This window comes from Pseudorca crassidens, chromosome 1, assembly GCF_039906515.1.
Source record: "Pseudorca crassidens isolate mPseCra1 chromosome 1, mPseCra1.hap1, whole genome shotgun sequence".
In the NCBI taxonomy this organism is placed as follows: domain Eukaryota; kingdom Metazoa; phylum Chordata; class Mammalia; order Artiodactyla; family Delphinidae; genus Pseudorca; species Pseudorca crassidens.
The window spans coordinates 115,879,721-115,893,317 of NC_090296.1; the positions used below are offsets into that span (position 1 = coordinate 115,879,721).

A 13,597-nucleotide genomic window follows, 5' to 3' on the forward strand; every position below is an offset into this window, starting at 1 on the left:
CAAAAATATGGAACGCTTCACGAATTTGCGTGTCATCCTTGCGCAGGGGCCATGCTAATCTTCTCTGTATCGTTCCAATTTTAGTATATGTGCTGCCGAAGCGAGCACAGTAGTGCTTGCTTCTCGCGAGGTTTATAAAGCTAAGAATATAAAAACTTTTACGATTATGGTGATTACACTGTGGCCCTTTTTAAAAAAATTTCACAGTATACAAGACGTCTTGACCTTTTGTATCACACAACTCTCATGTCTTTGTGATTACGGCCAAGTTAAATTTAATAGTCTCCATAACCTTCTTACATTCTATATGCAAATGAAGGGACCATGGGAAATTGGCCCTCTGCCCGCCCGACCTGTGCGCGCCTAGCGGACGGCGCCGGGAGACACGCTCGGTCACGTGGTCCGCGGTGCTCGCGCGCCTCTTCCGCGCCGGCGGGGCTGAGCGCGCAAGGGTCGGCCTGGGGTCTTACGAGCGCGGCGGAGGGGAATGTTGGCAACGCTGTGGAACGCCAACTAGGCGTGACGGCGTGTGCGGGGCGAGAATGCTTTTTTGGGACGAGGGCCCGTGGTGCCAATGAGGTCCCCACAGGAGTACGGTCCGGTACCCCGAAACGCTTGCGAACCGATGGTCGGGCTGAGACCCGTGCGTGACCCCCGCGAGGGCTGGAGCAGCCGACCGTGAACCGGAAGGGGCTGGGCTGGGGCGGCCGTGGGCGCCAGCGCCGGAGCGGCAGTGACTTGCCGCTGCTTCCCTCGGGACTCTCAGGACCATCGCCACTTGAAGCCAAGGGGAAGAGGGAGGGTGTCCTCTTTGGGGCCCAGGCTTTGCATAGAGTGACTCGGGAGTGGTGGCGGTTTGGGAAAGGTCACCACCCTTTGATCCAGTCCTGGGGCAGGCACCTAACCTGGTCAGTGCCCTCCCCCGCCAGTTTGCATGTTAGAAAACTGAGCCCCTAGTTGGTTAAACTATCAAGGCCAAAATTATCCTGCCAGTGGTGAAAGAAGTTGGGATTTGGATGCAAGTCTGGTTTCAAAGACTGATCTTTTCCTCTTCACAGTGGAACTCGAGAGAGAAAACACTTGGGACCAGGAGCGTAGTCTGCCCTTTTCCTCTTAAGCAATACTCCCAAGATCTTACCAGCTCAGACTTTCATTCCTGCCTTCATTTCTTCACCAACTGTAGAGCACCTATGACGTGAGCGCTGGGGCAGCAGGGGTCATGGAGCTTCCATTCCAGCAAATGGGGGGAGCATTCTCAGTGCAGAGACAGACTGGAAAGAACATGCGGTATAAAGCATGGCTGGGGAATTAAGCCCACTTCAGTGGCTAGACAGGAGGGAGGGGACAGTTGAGTTATCACTTGATGATAGGATGTAGCCCTGAGAGGACAGGACAGAGAGTTTCAGGCAGAGGAAGACCTTGGAGTCACTTGAGTCAGTTTCACCCATCTGGGCCAGTCCTTCAGGGGAGGCGACGCTGTGGAGGTAGTTGGTCCTCCAGGCTGAGGTCTGGTTCCATACTGTGAACCCATCTCAGCTCCAGCCAGGGAGCACCTGGCCTGGCCTTTGGGGACTTCGGAGCTCCTCCCCTCACCTGTCTTCAGTGAAATGGAAATCAGGTGCAGGCAGCCCAACTTCTCATCTGACTTCTCTCTAAATAAGCGGTAAGCAAACACAAACCTCAGAATGCTAATATGGCCTTTATTGAGTGAAAAGAGCTAATTTGGGCAATGATGTTTCCCTCAGATTTACAAAAGAGAATTGCAAATAACTAAAAAGCGTATTAGCGTTGATGGGAGATGATGCTAATCTTCAACTAGCATCCACGTTTTTCTTCATTTGTTTAGGAGAGCCTTTTCGACACAGTCGATGCGCACACGTGTCATGGTGACAGATACATCTTGTGGGTTCATAACTGCCTTACTGCGGAAACCAGCAGGAGATGGACCAGGTTTTTTGCTGTTTGTGGCTACTTGAGCTTGTGTTTTGAGCCAGGTGGGTTTTCTGTTTGTTTTTTCTTATTGAGCAGTTGTGGTATAGAGGTGAGAGATCTGAGTTTTAGTTCCCATTCCTCCCTGCACCTGTCTTTGTGACCTTGACCAACTCCCTGGACCTCTCTGGTCCTGTTTTATCTTCTGCCAAGTGAGGAAATTGCCCTACTGACGATCTGTAACATTTATGTCAGCTTTGACTGGCTGTTATTTTTTTAACTGGGTAAATGATGAACTTTTTCAAGACTATAATTAGCAAGATGTTAAAATCCAACACTGGTTTTGTTTTCTGCTTTAGAAGAGTACAGCATGGTGGTCATCCTTGGGGCATAGAGGATCCCAGGAACAGTCCACAGGGGCTGTTGTGGACCTAGGGTCTGGGACCTGCTGAACCATACATCGCCTTCTCCTGAGCCCTGAAGGCCCAGCAAGGAGGAGGCGGGGGGGCGGAGCATGAGACGGCTCCGTTTCCTTTTTTTTTTTAGCTACTACGGTGACTGTTTTAGCTACAATGGAATTTTTTTCATAGGTCTTTTTTTTTTTTTTCCTCGTTTACTGAGCTACTATGGGCCCTGTTTTCAGTCGTTTGGGTTTGAGTTACCAAAGGCCCTGGTTAAAATTGCAGTTACGGACTTCCCTGGTAATGTAGTGGTTAAGAATCTGCCTGCCAATGCTGGCAACACGGTTCGAGCCCTGGTCCGGGAAGATCCCACATGCCTCGGAGCAACTAAGCCCGTGTGCCACAGCTACTGAGCCTGCGCTCTAGAGCCCGTGCTCTGCAGCAAGAGAAGCCACTGCAATGAGAAGCCTGTGCACCACAGAGAAGAGTAGCCCCCGCTCGCTGTAACTAGAGAAAGCCCGAGCGCAGCAACGAAGACCCAATGCAGCCAAAAATAAATAAAAGTAAAAAAAAAAAAAAAAATTGCAGTTACCTTGCTGGGAAGGGACACCACATAGACTAACTAACTCCTGTTCACTCAGCTTAGTATGAGTCCTTGCCCTTTAAGATCAGCACAGGATCTTATGATGTACTGTTTCATTTTAATGTCTCTGAGAGATAAGCACAGGGGAGTTTATTATTCCTGATTTGTTGATGGGGAAAACCTAAGGCTAGAGAGGTAAAGTGATGCAGCTAGTCAGTGACAGTGGAATTTGCTCTCGGATCTCTCTGACTCCAAGTGCTAACTTTGTACCCAGAAGGAATATGGTAATACAGTTTGAAGGGTTCTAGGAAGCTCTCTCTCAAATCTCTCTCTTTGCTGCCTCAAATTCATACTATTTTGAGTTGTTGCTATCTTAAGGCTTCACTGTGATTTTCGTGCACTCTGAAAGTGTTCAAAAAGAATTGCCAAGTCCAAGTACAGAGCTGACCAGCTTCTCTGTGGCTCTGTCAGTTTCTCTATGTAGGGTTACAGGGTTGGAGAAGTGTGATACCCCTTCCAAATCCTCGCTGCACCAGTGCAGACATTACTCACCCCCCAGGTTACTCTGATAGCAGCTGTGGAGCAGGGGAGAAACTGCAATGGCTTTGAGCCAAGAAGAGTCGTGTGATGTTCCAGGGATGAGCCTCAGTTTCCTCATCTCTAAAATGGAAGTAAGGATTTCCCTGCTTGCTCTACAGGGTCGTGAGGCCCAATGAGAAATCCCACTGTAAAGTGCTGTACAGCAAAAGGTAGGAATATTGTCTGGTCAGACACCCATCTGAGCCCCAGGCAGTTAAGTGCTTCCCTTACCTGGTGAGCGAGGCATTTGTGCATCAGGGACAGACCTACAAAGTGTGAGCACCGAGATGAACCATCACATTGTGTTAATATTTTCACACCACTTAACTCTCATTAAAATGTACTTTGCTGAATTTAATATGTGATTTCAAATGACACAACATATTAAGTGCTTAATATACTAGAAATTATGAAACCATTATAGTTGATGCCATATGAAATAATTAGACCGAATTAAACTTTAGCAGCCAAGGGAAGGAAAGACTTCAACTTATAACATCTTAAAGTAGCTTAATCCACCATTGTCATCCCCAAAATAAACGTCCAGAAGTTAGGATCTTTAAGTAAAAATGGAAACTTAATCTGTACTTACACCCAGCTCTTCTAGGATTTGGTGATGCGGAGTGTTGTTGCCTTTGGGAGCTGAGGGGCCCTGGAACCCACCCTGGGGCTGTCAGGGTTACAGCTTCAGCAGACTCTTGCCCTGGGGCCTGGGTGGAGGGTGACTTGCATGGCTGGAGTTGGGAGTAAGGGCTTCTACTGAAGTGACAGATTGGTCTTTGACCCCAGTTAGCCCGTTGACAGATTCAAAATAAAAACAAACCCACTTTATTTAACATTTATTGAGTGCTTCCTTTATGCCAGCATTTTATATGTGTTTTCTCATTTAATCCTCACAATACACCCATGTGATAAGCCCCCGTTTTCAGATGAGGGAACTGAGGCTCAGAAAAATGAACCGTATAAGGCCTTACAGTCGGAATCCGCAGTTTTTGCTCCTACGTCCCACGCAGCCTCCTCCTTATTGTGTAGGGGTGTGTGTGTGGGTGTGTACACCACTCCCCATTTTAATCATGGTTCCATGACCAAACACATTAACCTGCTGTCTGACAGTGACCCGTATGTTTATCACGTTCCAGTCACGGACAGTAGGAAGCAAGCTTGAGAGCCTCACTTTGAACAGGATGCAGCCTGGCTAACTTGCACAGGAAGTTCTCTGTGACTACTAGCTGCTAATTCCATTCAAAAAGAATGAATTCATTGCCTCCTGAGTATCCTGACATTTACCTACATGTAGCTGTCATACACGAGACAACTTCTTAGGGAGTAAGGAATACTTCCTATCATAGGGAGTACCTCATTTTATAGTTACTTAAGACACTGTGTCTCAGTTACTCGTATCAGTATGAAATACTTATCCAATGGGCTATCTGAAAAATATAAATTTGAGTGTGGATATTTAAATATGTTAGAATTTACTGATCAGAAAAATGATTTTAATGGAAGCAGGAAAACTTAGCTCCAGCAAACAGATGTTTATAATTAACTGAAAACACGTGTTTTCGCTAAGTATCAGGATTAGGTTGTGCCTCATATAATAGAAAACCAAATAACAGTGACTTTAAGATGACAGAGGCTAATTTCTCTCTTGCATGAAACAAATTGTCTTTCAAAGTCTGGTCTGATGGCTCCACTTTGTCACAGAGCCAGGCAAGATCTGTTATCCTTTAAGGCAACAACTCATGGTCCAAGATGGCTGCAGGAGCTCCAAGTTCCAGGTGTCAGGAAGGCAGCAAAGGCAAAGGGTGCATGTTGCTTCCCTGAATAAAATCTGTAAATAAGAGGAAGAGAATGGCAATGAATGGGCAGATAGCAGTCCTTGGCATAACGACCTGGCAATCAGGTGGCAGTAATTGTTACTCTTAGCTGGTGCTTTTCCTTTCTGCAGAGCATCAAGAAGGGGAAGGAAAGTAATAGTCCCTACCAGCATACAGAGTTCCAGGGATCACGCTGGACGTTGCACATGATCTCCTTCAATTATCACATCCTGTGTGGGTGGCATAGCAGCAGGTCAGGCGGGAGGAGATGTTGTGACTTGGGGTGAGACTCTATCCACATTTGGAGGTAGAAAGTTGAAGGGGGAGAGTTGGAATGTTTGCATAGGAAGCCCAAGGGCTTCTGGGAAGAAAGAGATTAAACCTCTAACACTTGTTTTCAGAGCTAAAAGTTATCAAAAAATTTCAGGGTGAATCAGATTGTACTGACCAAGGTCAAGTGGTGGGAAAGTTAATACTATGCCCTTAAAATAAACGATAATAAAATAAAATTGCCATGAGTGCAGAAAGTGAAGAGATTCAAGAATTAAAAAGATAATAGAAAAACTGGCGAAAGACTTGAACAGGCACTTCGCAGAATGGCAGCTAGAGGTGGCCAGTGTGAAAATGTACTCAACCCCATCAGTCATCAGGGAAATGCAAAATAAACTACCCCACCATTAACCCTGGCAGGTCTGATGATACCAAGTGCTGGTGAGGAGTAGAGCAGTGGGATGTGAGGCTGTGTGGCTGGGCTAAGAAGAAATTGGTGCAGCCACTTGGGAAAATTGTCCACATACCTTCTAAAATTGAAGATAAACTTACCCTATGAGTCAGCTGATCCACTTCTAGTTGTAAACCCTAAAGAAACTCATGCACACTGGCACCAAGTTACAGATAAAGGGAATATTCAAAGCATCATTATTTGTAATGGCCCCCAAACTGGAAACAACTCAAGTACCCATCAACAGCAGAATGGATAAATACATTGCGGTGTATTCATGCAATAGATGACCACGCAGTGATGAAAATGAGTGAACCAGAGTTACATCCAGTGTTAGGCTCAACCGTAGCTCCCCTACCCTACCAAATTCAAATGTGGAAGCCCTAACCCCTATACTTCAGAGTGTGACCATATTTAATTACATAGGTAATTAATTAAAATGAGGTCATATGGGTGGGCCCTCATCCAGTATAGCTGATGTCCTTACAGGAAGAGGAAATTTGGACACAGACACGTACAGAGGGAAGATAATATGAAGATTCAGGGAGAAGACAGCCATCTATGGACAAGCCAAGGAGACCTGAAGCAGAGCCCTCAGGTCTGCTCAGAACGAACCTCATAGCCTTCAGAACGAACCAACCCTGCTGACACCTTGATCTTGGACTTCTAGCCTCTAGAACTGTGAGAAGAATTTCTTTTGTTTAAGCCAGCCAGTCTGTGTTTCTTTGGCATGGCAGCTCTAGCAAACAGGCATACCCGGCCACATGGATGAATCTTATAAACACGATATTGAGTGAAAGAAGTAAGACAAAAAGAATACATACAAAATTTACCACTTCTCTAAATTTCAAAATTAGGCAAAACTAAACTATTGTTTAGGGACGCAAAAATAGATTGTAAAAAATGATACGGAAAGCAAGGAAGGGGTTACCATGAATGACAAGAAAATGGAAAGGAACACGTGAAGGCTTCTGGGATGGCAGCTAAGTATTTTATTCACTTGGGCACTGGTTACTCAGGTGTTCTTCCTATAATTAGTCATTGAATTGAACCTTTGTGTGTTTATTTATAATGAAATGTTGTAAAAGCAAGAAGGAGAAGGAGGTGGAGGAGGGAGGCGGGGGAGAAATAAGGTGAAAGAACCCATGGGCTGACTTCTTACCAAGTGGGTTGGTCTAAGGGTCTGTAACTACAGCTGCCTGTGAATGGAGGGTCTGAGGGTCAAGTGCTGGCTCTCAGTACATCACCTAAGCCTAGACTCGCATACCTTCCCCTAGAGGAGTCTTAGGAGCTTTGTAAGCTAGGGAAAGCCACTGCACTTCTCTGAGGTTTGTTTCTTCATCTCTAGACTGGGGAAGCCTCCCTGAATGCTGTAAGGCTCTTTCTCTTGCCAGGTCGGGTCGCTGCTCAGGTGTTACCTTCTCCAGGAGGCCTCCCTGACCACTTCTTGACAATGGTACCTCCTTTTATTCTTTTCCCCTTTATTTTTCTTCATAATACTTAATACTGGTGATAGGTATTTATCACTGAAATTACGTCAAATATTTGTTTATTTGTTCACGAAGAGCATAATTTTTGTTTACCACTGTATCCCCAGTGCCTAAAACAGTGTTTGGCACAGAGTAGGTGCTCAGTAAGTATTTGCAGAGTTACAAAGATTAGATAAGCTAATGCTCTGTAGTGCCTGGCCCCGAGGAGGGACTTAATAAATGCTGGTCCCCTTCCCCCCCTTTTAGCTGAGACCCCCACTCATGTTTCCTGGGGCTGGACCCCACCAGCCCCCTTTCTCGTTTCTGCCTCCCCTCCAAGCTGGGACTGAGAAAATGCCCACAACTCACCCCCTGACCGTTAGCAACATTTCACCTTAGGTAACGTCAGAAACCTTGAAGTCCTTGGGGCTGGGGTCTCCTGCATGATGACGCCTCATCCTGGGCCACTGCTTTCCTCTGAACCCAATGTGACCCGTTTCATCTGCCCCCTCCCCTCGCCCTTCCTGAGGGTCACAGCGTCCCTGCCCCTGGGGAGGGCGCCTTCCCCTCCAAGTGGCTCAGCTGCCCCAGGATGAGCAGGCTCTGAATGCTGACGGCGCTTTGGGCGTGTGGGTACTTTCCCCCGTTTACAGTTACTGTTGTGGGCTCAGAGGGAGGCCCTGCAGACTCTCCATAAAGCCTCCTCCATTCCTCCATCAGCGTGAAGTGCTCCTTCCTCCCTGTCCCTGCCACGCGGCACCTATATTTAGCACTTATTTCCTTCTACCTTCCGTTAGCTGTGCACTTGCTTGCTCCCTGCCCCCTCCCCGGGCCTTGAGCGCCTCTCCAGGGCTGGGGCCAGGCTTTATTCATTACTGTGCTCTGAGCACGTGGCACAGCACCTGATGTTTCATAGACAGTTTTTAAAAAGCGTCTTCTAAGATAATAAGACTTTAGACTTACGATGGCATCAAACAACCTTCCTAGATAGACCATCTCCCAACTTCCCAATTTGAAAGCTAATTAAGACATAGGAAAAGACAAAAACTCAGAACCTTTCAGAAAAAGTGCACATGCTTGGCAGGAGTCCGGGAGGAATTTTCCCTAATGATGTGCCAGTGGGCTGGGCGAGATGGCATGGTTGGTGGCCTGAGAATGCTTTGCCCTCTAATCTGGCCTAGAACCTTCAGACAGGAAGCATGTAGGGGGAATGTTTGACCCTCACTCCCTGTTCAGGTTTGTTCCAGCCAGAAAACTGAGTAGCTCCTCCTATCACGAAGGTATGGCTTCCTGAGGTGGCCACTTCTGTCTGCCCTGGGCCCTACCATTAGCCCACAACCATCTGGAGACTAAAGACACAGGGAGCTGAGTGGAACTGGCAAGCTGTCTGTCTGGAAGGCGAGTTTGCCTAACGTGCAGATGCCACAGATGGAAAGGGTGTATATTTAGTTATATCTTATATACAGTCATATGGGTGCATTGTAGTAATGAAATTGTGTTGACTCAGTTGGAGGGTCTTTGGCTTTTAGTAGAGGAGCGTAATGCATTTATATTTATTCTGGCATGTTTGGTCTTATTTTCATGTTTGGTCTTATTTTCATGTTTGGTCTTATTTTCATGTTTTGGTCTATGCTTTCTCTTTTGTGTTTCTCTTGTTTTTTGCCTTCTATGATATGTATGATTTGTTTTTTATCTTCTGTGATTTGGAAAAGTGTACAGCTTATTGTTTTAATTCTGTTAACACCTTCCAGATTATAAAACACTTTCTTGGACCCATGTTTCTCCAACTCTCAAATTCAAGAAAAATCTGTAATTTTTTTTCTTCCCTTACAAACTAAGGTGAGACGTTTCGCAGCTCCCTACTTCCACGCCTCTCCATTAAAGGCTCAATTATCATATCTCTCTTTTTAAAAACTATATAGGTCTTCGTTTTTCAGAAATGGGAATTCGTCGTTCAAATTTTAACCATGTTTATGATATTTATATTGAATTCTCTATGCTTATACTGCATGTTCGAGTCACTGTGGCTGCACGTACTGCTCCCCAAAACCTTAATGGCTTAAAACAGTAATCATTTACTATCTCTTGCAGTTTCTGTGCATCAGGAGCTTAGACAGGGTATGGCAGGGTTGGCCTGTCTCTCCTCCATGACGTTGGAGGCCTCAGCAGGAAGACTCAAAAGCTTGAGTCTCTAGCTTGGCCTTAATCATCTGAAGCCTTGTTCATCCACCCATGGTTGGTGCTGGCTGTCACCCAGCTGGGGGCCTGGCTGGGGCTATTAACCGGAACTCCACACATGGCCTCTTGTGTAGCCTACACTTCTTCGAAATACAGGGGCTGAGTTCCAAGGGCTAGCATCCCCCAAGAGAGCCGTACTGTCGATAATTGGATGACCTAATCTCAGAAATGATTCATTGTCACTTCTGCTGCATCCTATTGGTTGGGACAGTTATAAAGATCCACCCAGATCGAATGGAAGTATGTCAACATCATTACATAAGATGAACAAGTGGGATGCTCACATACATACATACATGTACACGAACATGTACACATACACATTACATGCATACATATGTTGGTGTGGTCAAACTTGAAAAATGTAATCAGCCACACTGCATTTCCTTTTTTTTTTTTCTTTTTTTTTGTGCGGTACGCGGGCCTCTCACTGTTGTGGCCTCTCCCGTTGCGGAGAACAGGCTCCGGACGTGCAAGCTCAGCGGCCATGGCTCACGGGCCCAGCTGCTCTGCGGCATGTGGGATCTTCCCGGACCGGGGCACGAACCCGTGTCCCCTGCATCGGCAGGCGGACTCTCAACCACTGCGCCACCAGGGAAGCCCTTTCCTTAAATCCTTGATTTTTACTTATGTTTCAGTGGGTTGGAGTCTATATGTACTTAAGTAATTTGAGTAATTCAGGAAGATTGCGTGAGTGAATATCTGAAAGCATCCATAAAGTCTTAATGTGTAGCATGTAAACTGCCGTCTTCCTTCTTATTTTAAAAATTATAAAAGTAATACAGGTCCATTGTAAATAATTCAAGTATTGCAAAAAAAAAACACACCCCAAATCCATAGGTAATGAAAGATCCTTCATTACTCCACCTTCCAGAGATAGACTGTTAAGAGTTTGGCATATATTCCTGTAGATTTTTCTATATACATTTTAGCATATGTTAGCATCACTATAAAATGGGATTGTACCATCCATATTGTTTTTTCTTTTTTTATAAGTATGATATCAAGGACTATTTTTTTTCTAGATGTTGGGGGTAGGAGTTTATTAATTAATTTATTTCTTTTTGCTGTGTTGGGTCTTGGTTTCTGTGCGAGGACTTTCTCTAGTGTGGCAAGTGGGGGCCACTCTTCATCGCGGTGCACGGGCCTCTCACTGTCGCGGCCTCTCTTGTTGCGGAGCACAGGCTCCAGACACGCAGGCACAGTAGCTGTGGCTCACGGGCCTAGTTGCTCCGCGGCGTGTGGGATCCTCCCAGACCAGGGCTCGAACCTGTGTCCCCTGCATTAGCAGGCAGATTCTCAACCACTGTGCCACCAGGGAAGCCCCCATATTGTTTTTTAACTTGCTTGATGGCGTGGATTTCCTTTCTACCCCACTTTTATAAGTGATCTGTGAGTGTCTCCTCCTGGCAGTCATGAGCAGCCTAGCCTGCTAGATCTGGTATCTTCATATCTGAGACTGTATGATGCCTTCTTCCTTGAATAGCAATCCAACTGTGTGTGATTTTCTTGGGTCGCAACCTTTCCCAGTACAGTGAATGAGTCCAGCTAGCAGCAGACATGTTTAGGGACCCGCAAAAATTCAGTCCAGTGGGTGTTCAGTTGACTTCCTTCCCCACTGTGCAAGAAGCCAGTGTTGACTCCATTTACACCTTCATCTCAATATTCCTATAAACGTGTCTATAAATGTGCCTGTTCCGTACTTTTGCCTTTGAATTGGTTATAGCATCTTCCTGGGTCCCTGGTTAATAATGAGTTAAAGAATATCTTTAAATGTGTTCAGTTTGTTTCTGTATAAGAGTCATGATTGTAACTTAAAAAAAGTTATCTTTCTTGAAAAGTTGGGAAATGGTGTATTCAGCATTATCTATAACAACGTAGCAGGCATGATACGATGCTACTATGTCTTTCTCTTTCTGACTTCACTTAGTTTGATAATCTCTAGGTCCATCCATGTTGCTGCAAATGGCATTATTTCATTCTTTTTGATGGCTAATATTCCATTGTGTATATATACCACACCTTCTTTATCCATTCACCTGTTGATGGACATTTAGGTTGTTTCCATGTCTTGGCTATTGTAATTAGTGCTGCTATGAACATAGGGGTGCATGTATGTTTTCTAATTATAATTTTCTCTGGGTATATGCCCAGGAATGGGATTGCTGGATCATATGGCAACTCTATTTTTAGTTTTTTGAGGAACCTCCATACTGTTTTCCATAGTGGCTGCACCAATTTACATTCCCACCAACAGTGTAGGAGGGTTCCCTTTCTCCACACCCTCTCCAGCATTTGTTATTTGTAGACTTTTAATGCTGGCCATTCCGACCAGCATTAGGTGATACCTCATTGTAGTTTCGATTTGCATTTCTCTAATAATTAGCAATGCTGAACATCTTTTCATGTGCCTCTTGGCCATCTGTATGTCTTCTTTGGAGAAATGTCTAGTGAGGTCTTCTGCCCATTTTTGGATTGTGTTGTTTGGTTTTTCTGTTGTTGGATATGATACTACTATGGACAATAGAAAGCAAATATATATATGTATATATGCAGTATGATTAAAACTGCATTTAACATTCATAAGAAAATAGACTGGAAAAGGTATACCAAAATATAATGTATTAGACTGCTTGATATTTTTCTTTACTATATTTTCCAAAAGATTTTACATATGAATGATGCTACCTTTGTTACAGAAGTCCAGTGAGGCTCCAGTCTGAGCCTTTGTTTTATTGATGGAGCAATGATTGTTTATGGATTGTGAGGGGCTGGAGAGAGGGGCATCCTGTTCCCTGCACAGCTACAGGGCTCCGCGCTGCTGGAGAGTGAGGGAGGCATATGATGATAGTAAAAGCAATAATAAAATAATGAGTATGTAGATTGTCCCAGGAATTGTGCTAAGCAGTATCTAATTTAACCCTCACAACAGTCCTTTGAAGTAGGTACTACTGGGTCCCATTCTACAGATGAAGAACTGAGGGAGTCAGGAAACTTAGGAGGCTAGGTAACTTGTCCAACTAATATATGGTGAAGCAGGAATTGAAACTCAAAAATTGAAGGTGATACCCTGCATCACGTGAGAAACAATTGGAAAGAAAATCCTGGGATGCCTTTCTGAAAAATCACCCCCATTCCTGAATCCAAGCCCTTAGAATCAGTTTATTCAGGAAACATTTCCTGAACCTCCTCTGTGTCCCAGTCCCTGAGGATAAGACATGGCCGAGTCTTCAAGTAACTCACGAGCTAGGATGAGCTGGCGGGAATGGAAGCAGGAAGGGAGGGTGCTGTGGGAGCACAAATGAGGAGCACCCGTGGGGCAGGGGTAGGTGCTTCCAGGAGGAGGTGACAGCCAACTTGAGTCTCAAAGGAGGGCAGAGCCAGCCTGGTAAAGGGGTTGAGGGAATGGTAAGGGCATTCATGGCAGAAGAAAGGCCAGAGCAGAGGAGTAACAAAGACACACCAGGGAAGCACTCATTCTAGCACTGCTGTCCCCTACCTCCAGTGCCCCCCCCATCACCTTCCCCAATTATAGAAAGCCATTTCGTTCAGTGGAAAGTGGACGCAGTTGATTGTTGGGGGCGGGTACCTGAACATGCCAATCGGAGCCCATTTTTCTTCAGGATGTTTGGACTTGGGTCAGACCACCCCTCCCTGAGGGTTAATGGTGTAAGAAGCAGCCTGGGGCAGGTGGAAGCAGTGATGTGCAGAGGGTGTGTCAGGCGAGTGGGGCGAGGCTGTGCGAAGTCTGAGCGGTGGCCCTACGCATCCCTGCAGTCCAGCTGTCCGCCCAGCATGGGGTTCCATGCCACATGCCAGGTCATCTTAATCTAGTTCCCATTTCCTTTAGATTGTCCACA

General features: G+C 45.6%; 1 long non-coding RNA gene and 1 other non-coding gene across 4 annotated transcripts in view; one reads left to right on the plus strand and one right to left on the minus strand.

The window, feature by feature from the left end:
• Nucleotide 1: 1 nt before the first annotated feature.
• On the minus strand, nt 2–108 carry LOC137208004 (U6 spliceosomal RNA). Its single transcript, XR_010935430.1, has one exon. It is a non-coding gene; the product is annotated as a U6 spliceosomal RNA (small nuclear RNA).
• Nucleotides 109–410: 302 nt separating this feature from the next.
• The window catches only part of LOC137231258 (uncharacterized), an 87,841-nt gene continuing 74,654 nt past the window's right edge, over nt 411–13,597 (plus strand). For all 3 annotated transcript variants that reach the window (XR_010946435.1, XR_010946430.1, XR_010946432.1), the window contains exons 1-3: nt 411–1,663; nt 1,847–1,994; nt 7,425–7,486. This is a non-coding gene — a long non-coding RNA (uncharacterized lncRNA). The remainder of the gene's footprint in view (nt 1,664–1,846; nt 1,995–7,424; nt 7,487–13,597) is intronic.